This window comes from Neodiprion fabricii, chromosome 5 (genome assembly GCF_021155785.1).
Source record: "Neodiprion fabricii isolate iyNeoFabr1 chromosome 5, iyNeoFabr1.1, whole genome shotgun sequence".
Taxonomy (NCBI): Eukaryota; Metazoa; Arthropoda; class Insecta; order Hymenoptera; family Diprionidae; genus Neodiprion; species Neodiprion fabricii.
In genome coordinates this window covers 28,379,283-28,392,643 of record NC_060243.1, presented here as the reverse complement: position 1 = coordinate 28,392,643, position 13,361 = coordinate 28,379,283, and the positions used below count along the sequence as shown (strand labels likewise).

Sequence of the window (13,361 nt, the reverse complement as noted above, 5' to 3'; positions counted from 1 at the left end):
CTGCCAAATATCTTTACATACATATACATAATCTAAACACAGCCCGAAATTGGAGAAGCCAAGATTATATCTTATAAGTCGTTTATCCCACGCTATGGAATGCTCCAACAAATCGTTGTTAGCTTCAATTTTACAGTTCCATTAACTGCTCCTCCTTTATGCATTTCCATTACACATCTAGGTATATAATACACGATGCTCGATAATTCATTCATTTCCGAAATGTAACCATAACGAATCGTCGGTTAACTGCAGGTGGTGAAACGACGGCTGTGTTTGTTGATGATAAATTATTAAGATATTGAATTTCGAATTTCAATGCTGAAAGTATACGTGAATCAAATTTTTTAGTATCAAGTTTGGACTCCGATGAAATTGATTGGATGAATAATCGAAGGTGGTTGATTTTTGAATCGATCAAAAATCAACGAATAAGAGCCTCTGTAATCGTTGAACCTTCCGAATACACTAATATCCTAATATCGGTGGTTCAAACTTTGGAATACCTGCGTGAAATCGGTTCGAAATCGGTGCTTTCGGTGCAGAAATCGGTTCCCGTAAATACTGGCGGTGAACGAATCTTCCAGAAGTTTCGGCCGAAGGGGATGAGGATCTCTCATCGACATCAGGGGCGTCGATCGGTAGCATCGGGAGCCTTTGAAGTGGACGCGAGGAAGAGCTGCAAGGCCTTGCCGTCAGCGACGAGGCGACGACGACGTTGGGCAAACGTAATACGTCGACGTACATAGACGGCATTTGCTGTCGCGCATATACACACACCTGGGAATAAATTATACAGGGTATCGGGGCGCCTGTCGTCCGATATGCACGGCTGCACGACTCGGGCACGGTTATAACGGGTTCAAAGGTTAGCCCCCGAAACGAGCCGTCTAATTACTCGGCCCTTGCTGTTTTTGGCGCGGGGACTCGCCTCTCCGTTAGATTTACATGTTGTTTGTCGGGGCCGTCATCCCTGACGATGGGGACGGAACACTCGATGCAGATCGGTTTAATACCCTCTGAACCAAGGCCCCGCCCTTCGCTGACACCGTGGAGGTTTCTGATGAACGTAAAATGTGAAAGGTGATTCTTGGCCTCGCAAGAAAAGTGTCCAAGGCTGATCTCTTTTGTAATTTGTTATAGTAGACTAAAAACTGAGCGATACGTATTTGTTTTTTTTTTTTTTGTAAATGCAATTCAACACTTCGAGGGGGTAAAACCACCCTCCAAAGTAGGGCATGTCAAATGGCAATTTGGCAGTTTCCAATCCAACTGGGCAAGTTTTCTCATAACGAGAAATGGAACGTGTAATATTCTCGTTTAAAAGAACACACTGTCAAATCGACCCTTGACATGCCTTGCTTTGGAGGGTGGTTTCACCCCCTTAAAGTGTTTAATGACAGATAAAAAGAAAAACACGTGTCGCTTAGTTTTTAGTCTACTATAACATATCAGAAAAGAAATCAAATCGGAGAGACCGATATGAGGTACTTTCCTTGTTAGTATGATGGTTGTTTTCTTGGAGATGAATGTCAAATGTACGAACTCAAATTTGCAGAGGTGACAATATTGAAAGATGAGAAAGTGGGAGGATCAGCTTTGAGAATGGACATGTATTTTGGAAAATCTTAAAACGAAGAACGTCAGAATTCTGCTATTGTTTTTCTTTTTTGTCTTTCGACGTTTTTACCTTCGCTACGGTTGGTTGGCCAAAAATCAATGTTTTTTTATCAGTAGTCAAATCAATATCGCTTTTTGTTGATCGTAATCAATATCGATATTACATATTGTAAGCTTGCATGTACATAACGACGCGATCATAAAGAAAGCAATAAAGTTTTTCAGTTGATATGTAGTCTTCCGAATAAAACGAGCCATCCCATAGCGAGCGAAATCGAGCAAATCTACTAGATTTCACTACAAATCCGTGGTGATTCAAAGCAAAGCCTCGATATCTGAGCATTTATTTCTTTCACCGTAGTTCTGAAATTTTCTGTCCTTGTATTTTGAAAGAGCTGATCTTCGTTGCTCACGAATATATAAATTGGAATATTTCATCTTTAAAATCAATAAAGAAAAGTATACACTGTTGGCCACGTGTGGGCGGTGAAGGAAGAACGAATGAAAGTTGTCCGAGGTGCGTTCGCTTGAGCGAGGAACGAAATTCGACCGAGTATATAAATAACGCCGGGAATAATAATTAATGAGTGCAAACAGTTTCGTAAAATGGAGGGGTTCCCGAGGTGTTAATAACACAATCGTTGTTACACACACCTCCGAACCGGGTAGCGGTGAAAATTTCTTGATCCGTTTATATTCTCGCGCCAGTGGGTGGCTGGATGTGAAAGGGTGGGTTTTCCTACTGCGGTTGTGAAAAGCGCGGGTAAACTTTTACTTCAAACTAATACCTTGGCCCGGTATATATGCTCCTTCTCCCCCCCGCCGATGAATATTTCACCCAATTTTCGTTTGATAGACCTTGTCCCGCTCACTCGCGCGCACTCTCACCGAAAACGGCTTACAGCACGAACTACAGGCCGCGGTGTTTGACGGGGATGAAGGCGTGTGTTGGCCGGAGAGCTTTGCCGGAAGCACGGGGCAGAGCTTATTTCAATATTATATTGCCTTGTAGGCTGACGCCGAGCGTCCCAAACCGGGCATTCGAAAACCCCTGGCGATCAAACAGGCCGCGCGTACATTACCCTATGCATATATACTTCCTTGCGATCTCTGCTTTAGTCTCTGTTCGATGCCGGGAATTTCGTTCAAATTTCGAGCTCGAGAGATTTACCGAACGTTGGGTGAAAGACTCTGTAAATAAGTAAGCTAAGTTTCAGCAATGCGCCATTTTTCGACCCTAATTACAGCTGCCTCTGGATAAATATCCGCTAATGGGGGCGTAGTTTTGAAATGATTAAGAATTGATAAGAAATTTCCGAGCATCCTGAAAGCCGGCATTCTGCAACGAGATATACGGGGTGTTTCAGAGGAAACGCCGCGGTATGTTGTGTTGCCTACTGCTGAGGAGGACAAATATCGGTAAAACAGACCTATCGTGATAAAATAATACAGTCACTTGAGTCAAGTGGAATCATATAATTACTTTATAAACAACGAAGCAGCTGCTTGGCCAAATCCACACAACTTGGCAACACAGACAGTTCCAGTTCACTCGCGAGGACTTTGAACATGCTCGTTTCGTATCTATCGATAACTTGGTAGGTCTGTTTTACCGATATTTGTTCCCTTCAGTGGTAGGCAACTCAACATACCGCGGTGTTTAGTCGGAAACACCTAGTATATCACTTTCAACTCACGCTCAGAGACGAGCAGTTTGGGTATTTTCCAAATTTCCGGGAATGCTGTGTCAATCCGTATGTGATGTGCATTTCAGATCGTTGCCCAGGGTTTCACGACCGCGAAGCTTAATTTCGTGGAAGCAGACTAAATACAGGGATGAATTTGCAGAGATGTTAAATGGAAGGGATGGCGCTAGAGGTGGCCACCAAAGGCGAAATAGCACGTTGCTTTTGGAAGATCAAAACAAGAGTACCTTAGACCAACGTAACGGGTAACTGAGAAGATGGTGAAGCTTGTAATCAGCGCAAAGAACCTTTCGGTTTTTCACTCAGTTTTACGTGGTGAGACGTCTTCGTCAGTGACTGAAGAAGGTTTAATACGTGGAGTGTACGGGTCAAACGAAAGTTTTTACGGACGTATGGTGGGGTTGAATTGACTAAAAGTCCCTCGACTGCATGCCAGAAGAGAAGTAATTCAATCAGTGGCGAAGAACCGAGGAAAAGGCAAAGGGCGCGTCAGGCCGGTGTTCAATCCTACGAAATTTCTGGGCCCATTGTTTTCTGGGTAGGTCACATTTTGAGGAAGGTGGTGGACCTTGTAGAGGCTCGAGAGCGGAGCTTTCGACATAGTACTTTGGTACCGAGTGGGAACAAAAGTTGCTACACAAGTTTTGTCGTATCGCTCCTACGATTATAACTATGAATTTTTTTTGGAATTGTTGCAACAGAAATCTTGCTTTTTGATGAGCACCATTTTTCGACGTTGTTTTAAGCAATATCTGAACACGTATGGGGCATAATTTATTGAGTTGGGTGAAAACCACTTCTTATACGAAGTATTATTACAAGTTCAAATTTTAAGCCAATCAACAAATTATAAAGTTTTACTGGCCTTCCAGATCCTTGGAGATAAAACCTCGAATATGCGTCACTCGAGAAAAGTAAATCTCAAGGACTATTTACTTTGTGCAGTTTTTACGTTGAAACGAGGTATTTTTGACACGATATTTCCCTATCTAAGTACCAGGAATTACGTAAGTCCGGAGTACCTGAAAATTTTCTTAAAGTCCAATAATGAGGTCCAAAATATCGTCTCTGGGTTTTTCGGGAAAAATACCTGCAACCCCCATCAAGAGGCGATTAATCTACATGCCGTGACTTCTGACGGCTCAAAGGCTTGATAAGATCCACGGCATAGGGTCCGCTTGTCATTTGTCAAGGGCGGAAAAGCGCGAGGCTAAAGGGTTTTCCGTTAACCAGTCGAGTCCTGGACGAGTGGGCTCATTCTGATAGTGTCAATCGCTTTGTCGGGAGAGGATTCCGGGTGACACGGACGCTACGTGTTGTCAAAACTCGAACCAAAAACTGGTGACAGCGGGGTGGGATCTCAGCCGTGTGTTCGGTCCCGCGGGAGAACTAGAAGGCTCTTGAAGAGGGGAGAGCGATATTTGACCTGGGAAAATGTAAAAACTTTCCCCGAGCATCGAACAAGTTGTCAGGCTCGCTATCCGCGCCTGTATCGTTCCAGAACCTTCTTCTATCCCCGCCCCTGTCATTTGACTCCAGGGAATTTTCTTCCTGATCTTCTTTCGAGTGCTTTTCTTACCTCCCTCAGGATCACCGGAGGACCTCTGCTAGCGAGAGCTGCTCTCATTACTCATCCCACCCCCATTTCACGCCGCGAGAGGAGGAGAAGGTGCAACCAGTCGTACGTCTGCTCGGCTGTGTCACAAGGCAAGAAACAACGCGACGCTTGGCTCACAGGGTGAGGAGAAAAACTCTTTGGTTATTGCGAGGGAAAAGTTGAAGAGAAGGGTTGACTGGAGTCAATTTCACTGATTAGCAGAGTGTTCGACAATTCCGAATCGGGCGATCCGGGGATGAATCTTGTTGTTTTTGAAAATCACGTGAATTGTTTGTTTATCGCAGGATCATTCTTTGATGGATTAAAAGTCGAGTAGATTCGGGAACGAGGTTTAATTTGCGAAACGAGATTCTTTTTTCCTCTTCATCCCTGACGGAAACGGCGCCTTCGAAGCATGACGGCAACCTACGGGTGAGTTTAAGCACTTGGTCTGAACGAGGGGCGGCCGGATTTTAATTTCAAACATAATCGATGAAAAAACTCGGTGGAATCCTTGCAGAAGATATAATAATATAATACATAGGTGAGTACACTTGCACGGGGAAATCAGGAAAGTCACAGGATACGGAAACAATTCATTTTCCGGTACAGCAAATGTTATCATCCCTTGATTAAACACAAACCGTGAGGGCATCAGCTGCGCGATCAAAGGATTATCCCGCAGTCCCATCCCGCAGAGAAACTAACAATCCCCTTGAGTTAAGATCTGTTCAACTCACACACGATAGAAACATACCTTGGAATGCATGTCGGGGGCGGGGGGGGGGGGGGGGGGGGGGGGGGGTGTGTAAAAGGTCCCCGTTTATCCGATGACTTAGGCGGTTGTAGGTGAAAGGTGATTCGCTACTGCACCGTATGAGACACGTATCAAAATTCACTTGGCAAAAATTTCCACCTCTGCAGCTTTTAACGGCGATGAGTAGTTCGAACTTCCAGTCATCCGCACGTCACCTAGATTCGAAGGGTGTCACCGTAGACGCCCTGATGGCAAAAGGTTTCGGAAATATTGCAGCCAGTGCTTTTCTCTTTTATTTCTTTTTTCGCGGAGCGGGGGTGGTTCGCAAAGTGGAAAGAGAGAGAGAGAGAGAGAGGGAGAGCGGAAAATTCCCTGGAGTCAAGTTTGGGCGGCGATGACGCGGAACGATAACAACCCCAGCGATGGATCTCCGGGGCGCTAAAGAGTTTCCGTTACCCTCTGCAGACTCGGGACGCGACTTCGTTGGCGGGTCGCAAAAAGCCGCACGCGACGCGCTAACGATCCCCGCACTCCTGGAGGAATAAAGGGGTGGAAATTGACCGTCGAGTCGTTTTAATCCGCTACGGCAAACTGCAAGGTGGTGCTGGCGCGACGTGTTCCATGTTTTTTTTTTTTTTTTTTTCCCAAAAATCGAGGACCAGACGGAAGATTAAGCGATCGGAAGGTGGAAGCCCGAAGCTTTCGGAGGCTGAGTTCCAAAATCCGGAATACGGAAGCGATATGGAGGAAATCTGAAGACCGGGAGACCTTTTTCGGCCAAAAACGCAGAGCGCCTTGTAATCCCGTTGGATTAGGCCCTGGAATTTCTTGCAAAAACGGCAAGGACCTCCTGGATTCAAGCACGCGATGGAGCAAAACATGACGGCTCGGGGCGAGGCGAGGCTCTGAACTTGACACGTTACTCGGGGCGGGTGAAATCTCCGGGAGGTTACTCACACAATTCGTCGTGACACTAACATCTGACTATAAACCGTGCAACGCATCAGTTATACTATCCGCTCTTGCCTAGTCCCGTTTTGTATCCATTACCGTCTCTGCCGTTATACATCCGCACAGAAGTGAAGACCTTTTGTTACGCGTTTAACAATGGCTCGCGCCTAGACTTCGCCTCCGCCCCTGTAAGAGCCCTTGCGAATCTCATCCTCGCCGTTTTATTTCTCGTCATCCGACAGACGCTACGGTTCGCACAATATATACTGTCGCTACAAATCACTCCAACGGTTCTTAAATGCGGAGATCGATCTTTAAACGGAGTCTCTTTGTCTCGATCTCTTTATTTGACCTCTCTCTGTCAACCACTCCCCCCCCCCCCCCCCCCCTCCGCCCCTCTTCCTTGAGAAATTTAAATTGGATGAAGATTAGGAATAACGACGATCAACAAACGTAAAATGAGGAAGAAATCGGGACATTTGTTATCGTAAAATCGCGACAACATTTTTTCTAGGGATTATATTTACGGGGGGGGATCTATAGAGAGGGGATCAATAACGATATCCAGACAAAGAAACTCCGGATTGGACCGGACCCGTTCGGTCGGAATTGTGGTAAAACCCAATTTAACCTTGTTGGACTAATTACGTTGGACCGTCCATATTATTGACCTGGGAACGATGTCGTACAATATTATTATTCACAAATATGCTAATCAACACCCCTGAAACTATGAGCCGATTACATTAATTTGTATCATTGTTGTAAACAATCAAAGTCGCACAAGCTTTCAAAATCACGAACCTCTACAGTCGACCTAAACTCAAAACGTCTCTATCGATCCTCAAATCAATCCGCGCATATTGTGCAAAAAATAAACGAGAAGACAACAAATCTTCACAGAGATTAAAGCGAAAGAGAATTCTTACGTCGCTCAAGATCATCGTCAAGAAATTGGGGGGACTAGAGCGTCGAAAAATTGTTATTTTTTTTTTCTTTCCAAAGCGGCATCCTTTCTGCGTATTTGGCTTTTTAATTTTTCAAAAATTCGTAGAATTACGGATTTGACAGCAAAAAAACGTAAATACATCATTGCGCATTCCGCAAACTCGACTTCATAATTCCATTCTAGAGTTCGTATCTACAGCTTATAATTATTGCCCGAGGAACAGTAAGAGATGTTATTCGAGAACGCGTTCACCCGAGCGATTGTCTTCAATTAATTATCTAGCTTTCTTTACGTGCCGAAGGATCAGTAATCCTTCTGCGCAGTTGTCAAGGTTAACTTTGAACTTGTTTTTCTCTAGCCACGCCTCGATAATTTTCAGCAACAGTCTGACAGTAGAAACACAATGTTCGTATCGACACAATGCATCAGACAGATGTCACCCTAATTAGTCACTGATAATTGGGTTGCGTAATATCGGAATTACGGGGTGTAGATTTCAGCTTTGCATAGAGAATTCGGTGAGTCGAATCGACAACAGACGTTGCCTAGCGCTGCAAGCTCCGAGTCACCTGCACTTGCACGAGGATAATGCAAATGTATTATACAGAGCTCGGCAAGACTCGCGATTTCTAACGTAGAATTGGCATTCGCGTATGCCTGAAGGCTAATCCTCGAGAGAATGGATTATTCTGTTATTCGAGTTTCGCTCCGCGGAGCTACGCGCCTTGTGAGTTATGATGAACATGGCGCGGGATTTAGCGGAAGCGGAAACCAAGATTGAGTAATTAGTGACTGAGAGACTCGAAACGGGTTCCAGCAAACTCGGTGTCTCTCAGCCGGTTCACTTCTCTCCGTCTTGCGGGGTTGACGGGATAAAACCTCATGTAACAAAGCTTCAAATAGTGTCAGTATAAAGCTAATCTTGTTACGTCTGACTAAAAAGCTTCACACGATACGTAGCCGAAATTTTATAATACACCGAATTCGAACCGTGAACACCTCGCCATTACAACGATTATTGGAAAATATCCTTATGCCGTCGGAACCTGATTGTCAGCGCCATTTTATCACCACATAACCAAAGTTTTTAATTTTAATGGAGGCAAATCGTAATTCTTGGGACTTAAAATTACTCAAGTCATATACATTAATGGAATATCATCAATAATATACTTGTCAAACCATTCTCACGCGAAAAAACACGATCAATGATCAGCTCGTTGCATTAGTTACATTTTTTTCCACCAGGTGGCGTATTGCAAAGTGACAATTCCCATAGTTAAATTCGTGCTACTCTACTATTTCATTATAAAAAACTTAATAGCTTTACAGCGCATGTACGATTCTGCAGATGAGCAATATTTCGTTTCATTTGTCATTCAATTCATCGTCAATTTTTCTAGAATCACATGCCTGTACACATCCATTTTGTTTTTTTTTTTTTTTTTTTTGTTTTCGTCAACTAACAAGATCAAGAAAAATTCCGTCTCAAACAGTTCTCAAAATTGTACAATATCAATAGATTTCAAATGATTTCAAGCAATTTTGCAAAATTTCACAGGTTTTAAAGTAGAAACGGTTTCAGAATTCAAAAAATTGCAGGAATTTCACGCGTTAATAAACATTTCGAAGGTTCGTTTGATTTGACGAAAATACAAGCAATTCCAATGACTTCCGACAATTTCATGTAAGACTTACCGAGTGAAATGCAATAGGGGTTAGCCCCTTGGTCCAATTACGTACCCTCAACCCTTCGTTTGGTTACGAAAAATTTATACTCTTAAATAAAATTCGTCGTATATAATCAGACAGGTGCATAAAATCCTAGAATTATTGTACGCATTATTCACCAAAAAAAGCTCACCTTTCACCCCGAAACTCAGAACGGGGGCGAAGAATGGGTGTTGGAATTAATGAAACCGTCTTATACTCAAAAGTGTTATTATATTCCAAGTAATGTACCAAGTTGAGACGTGTATACATAAATATATATACATATATATATATATATATATATGTGTGTATGTGTATATATATATACACATCCATATCACAGGGGGTGCGAAAGGGGGTTGAAAAAAGTTTTTTCTTATATAACACACATTTAACTCGCGCCAGTCTCCGTCTCACCCTCATCCTCCTCTCTCTCTCTCTCTCTTTCTCTCTCTCTTTCTCCTCTCTCACTCCTTTACTCTACCTCCTCTCTTTGCACTTTGGCATATTATACAAAAGGGGGTTGTGCCTCATACCGACTGTCGTATGACATTTTTTAGCGCGATCCTTTTTCTCCGCGGCCTCATCCAGCGCCTCCATTTCTCTTGGGGGTCTACATCTCGAGAGACGTGGCGGGACGGGGAGGGGGAGGGGGAGGGGGGGGAAGTTTTGTTCGTGGCGAAGTGCGACGTACTCCCCCCCCCCCCCCCCCCAACTTCGCAAACCCCAAAACCCCAAAACCCCCACCCCGCGAAGTCCGCTATGCCTCTTCGTCAAATGGTGTATAGAGCTATTTCCACGTTGCGCGACGTCACCGCTACGCTCGCTGCTCGTACGTCGCGACCAGAAATCCTACCAGAAGAGGGTGCGCGAGAGGTGCTGGACTAATGGCGCGGATGGGGGTGATTTTTTAACGCGACGTGGGTTCGTGTGCTCGTCTACGCTTCACGTGGGGAACGCGTGTTGGGTTAAATAAGGCGAGCTACGAGAAATAGGGAAGGAGGGCGCAATATGTTCGCCGTCCTTCTAAACAGATTTCAAAGGAAGGGTCACCCCCGTCTCGAAACCCTTGCGTCTAGCTTCTGCTCGGCTCTGCCTCGACTCCTTTCATTCGACAAATCAGGTATTTTATACACATCAACGCTGAATAATAAATCGTGACGCGCGCAGAGCGCTTTCGAATCCTTTGACGCATCCGATTAGAGAAGTGTTGGCTAGGGTGTTTTTTTTTTTTCTTACTTTTTCGATTCTTGACTCTGCCATCGCTCGGATTGCTTCTAAATAAATAAACGTTAATCTTGTTCGAAGCAGTGATCTGTACCTCTGCAACTCTGAAGCTTCGCGAAGGGGATGTGAGGTTTGACATTTGAAATATGCACGTTTTTACTACACTTTTTTAACACATTTTGTCTGGAAAACATTTTAGAAGTCTGACATTGTGATATGTTTATAACGTGGAAATGTGATTGGTTATCGGAGACACGAATCTATTTCTAACCACTCTGGAAATAATTAACTTTCTTCGCGTTATCTCTGGGAATCTCTGAGGTGAACAAGCTGAAGCCGAAAGTAGTGGAATCGGATCGAAAAGCTCAGATTTAAACAACTTTCAACGTTCTATAATTGTAAAACGTATTTTATTCGAATTCTTGAAATCTTAGCTTGTGCTATCCAAATTTGCTAACGAATTCGTTGAATAAAAGTCCTCGGAAAGCCTGAAGTTCAGTATTCGCAGGTGCGCGGAAAGAAATTCCAGCGAGGTTCGAAAGCCTCGTTTGTTTTTAATAACGTAACCTGGAAAGTGCCTTCGGTGATGTCGTTTTGTTACCCGGGTCGTTTTATCCGTTTCCGATAAAGATGGGATATAGATTACGGAACATGAGCCAACCACTCGGCCGATATAGGTGGAGGGCACCACTATTAGACCAGGGGTATTTTAGTGGCGGAATTTAAAAGCCGCGAACTAAATCGAGTGCGCATTTGCGACACTTACGCTTCTATACACCCACCTCCGCAGAATAACTAATGCCTCATTTATTGATCGCAGCTGTAATTATCATTATAGCCGTTTATCCAGATTACCGAATGCGTTTGGATCACACAAATATATGTACAGTGAAACTTTAGTGACATGTTTTCAAAGGGATATGACAGTACTGAAGTGTATAAACGAGAATAACGTTGAAGCGAAATACCTGAACATTCCAAACCTTTGTGATTGGAAGATGAATAATGATTGATTTTTAGTGGTTTTATTTGTATCATCTCGTCATTTTGTTCATCCCTAGCGAAATCGACTGATGTTATTAATTAGAGCATATTACCGCAGCACGCGCTAGGTTAGCCCTTCAAGAACGTATTGAGTCATTCTTGCCCATACCGTTTGCTTCCAAAACTGTAATTCTTCAAAATTTCTCATTGTATAGATTTTTTTTTCATATTTATGATTCATATTTATACTTCTAAACTACACTATCGCATTCTAAGATAGCGAAGGTATACCTCTGAATTTTTTCAGTTAAATCGTACTCGCACATTTGAAATGGTAACTCGTCAGAAATGGGAAAGGGTAATTTAGACCCGGAGTATTCTCCATAATCGAAAAACTACGTTTATTCTCGAAGGGTTAGCATTAATCCAGCGACGGTAAGTAAAGATCGTCTTTCCGTAGACGAGGCGCTGACCTGAACTTGCCCGAACGTGTTTGGGACAGGTAAAGGCACGTTTGTCAAGCTACGCCATCCAGCGGTAGAAAAGTACACGAAACACGAAAACGCGATCGCCATCTAGCGGTAGGCAAGTTGAACGTCAAATCGAAAGCTCCGACTTACAAGTCAGCTGTAATAACGTATAACCGAACAGAGAACAGCGCTGGAGGACGGAATACGCGGCGTATAAGTGGAAAAAACGTGTGAACGAGAAACGTACAAGTGAAATATTTTCGCATCATTTGTAGGAAGAAATTGCCAGGACCGAGAAAATTTAACGTATAAACGAGAAAAACGTACAAGTTCGAAACGTATAACTGAGGTTTTACTGCAACGGTAGACTTAATGACATTAAATATAAAGAAGGCGATTGACAATGCTTTTTTTCAACAAAACATCGAAACCTTAGGCTTTTACTCTCTGTCAGTAAAAAAAAAAAAAAAAACAACTATGTGACTGTAACAAACAAGAAACAAAGCAAGAGACTCGGAAGAGTGCTGGGTAATTAGGAAGAAAAAATTCAATTTGTCTTAATTTCAAAACGTCGAGCGATCGTTCGACGAGACAAATGATATCCTCAGCCGGAATCGAAATCAAGGCAACAACCGTAGGTAATTAGAGATGAAATCACGGGATGCCGGAGGGAGTTGAAAAAAAGGTCAGAAGACGAGACAGAGAGAAAAAAAAATATTATCAGAAGCCTGAGAAGTTAAGATTTATGCAGCGTGAAAAGGGTGGTTTCGTTTTTTATTATTTTTTTTTTTTTCACTCCTTTTTAATTAAAAAATATAGCCACAATCTTACATCGCGACAGGGGAGCGACTCGGGGATTCGTGGCTGTATATATATGTATAAATATAAATTCAGCAGGAAAGGGGAAATAATATTTTGATAAAGTTTCTTGTCTAAATAACACGATAAAACATTTTACCGGTTTTATAACTCTTAATTAGCTCATAGCTTCGCTTCCAGAGGTGAAAAGGGAGAAGAGCTTTACGTTTATCATTAATTAATTTTCAACGGGACATGGGTATTTTTTTTTTTTTTTATTTTCCTCACTTCCGTACACGTACTTGCAGACGATTTTGGTTGTTGTTTTTTGTTTGTTTGTTTTTTTTTTTGTTTTTTGTTTTCACTTACCTTTTAAATTTCATCCAAGGCCAGAGTTCTCGACTTTTCCGTTTTATAACACACTGCCTTTTGTCGTTGCTTCGTATAATCGATCCCTTTTCCTCTAAACGAGAATGCGAAAACGCTGCAAAGTTGCGGAAAACTCGCTTTTGCAATTAATTGTACTTCAAGTTCGCACAGCGACACAACTCATAACAAAGCTGAAATTAAATCAGTTTACTGTCCGGCA

The 13,361-nt window shown here is 42.9% G+C and overlaps 1 protein-coding gene across 1 annotated transcript in view; it reads left to right on the top strand.

Annotated features, from left to right (window-relative positions):
• The first annotated feature begins 662 nt into the window (after window positions 1-662).
• Window positions 663-13,361, top strand: part of LOC124182559 (lachesin-like) — a 203,092-nt gene continuing 190,393 nt past the window's right edge. Inside the window, exon 1 of the mRNA XM_046569996.1 lies at window positions 663-728. The gene's annotated coding sequence lies outside the window, so the exon portion shown is untranslated. The remainder of the gene's footprint in view (window positions 729-13,361) is intronic.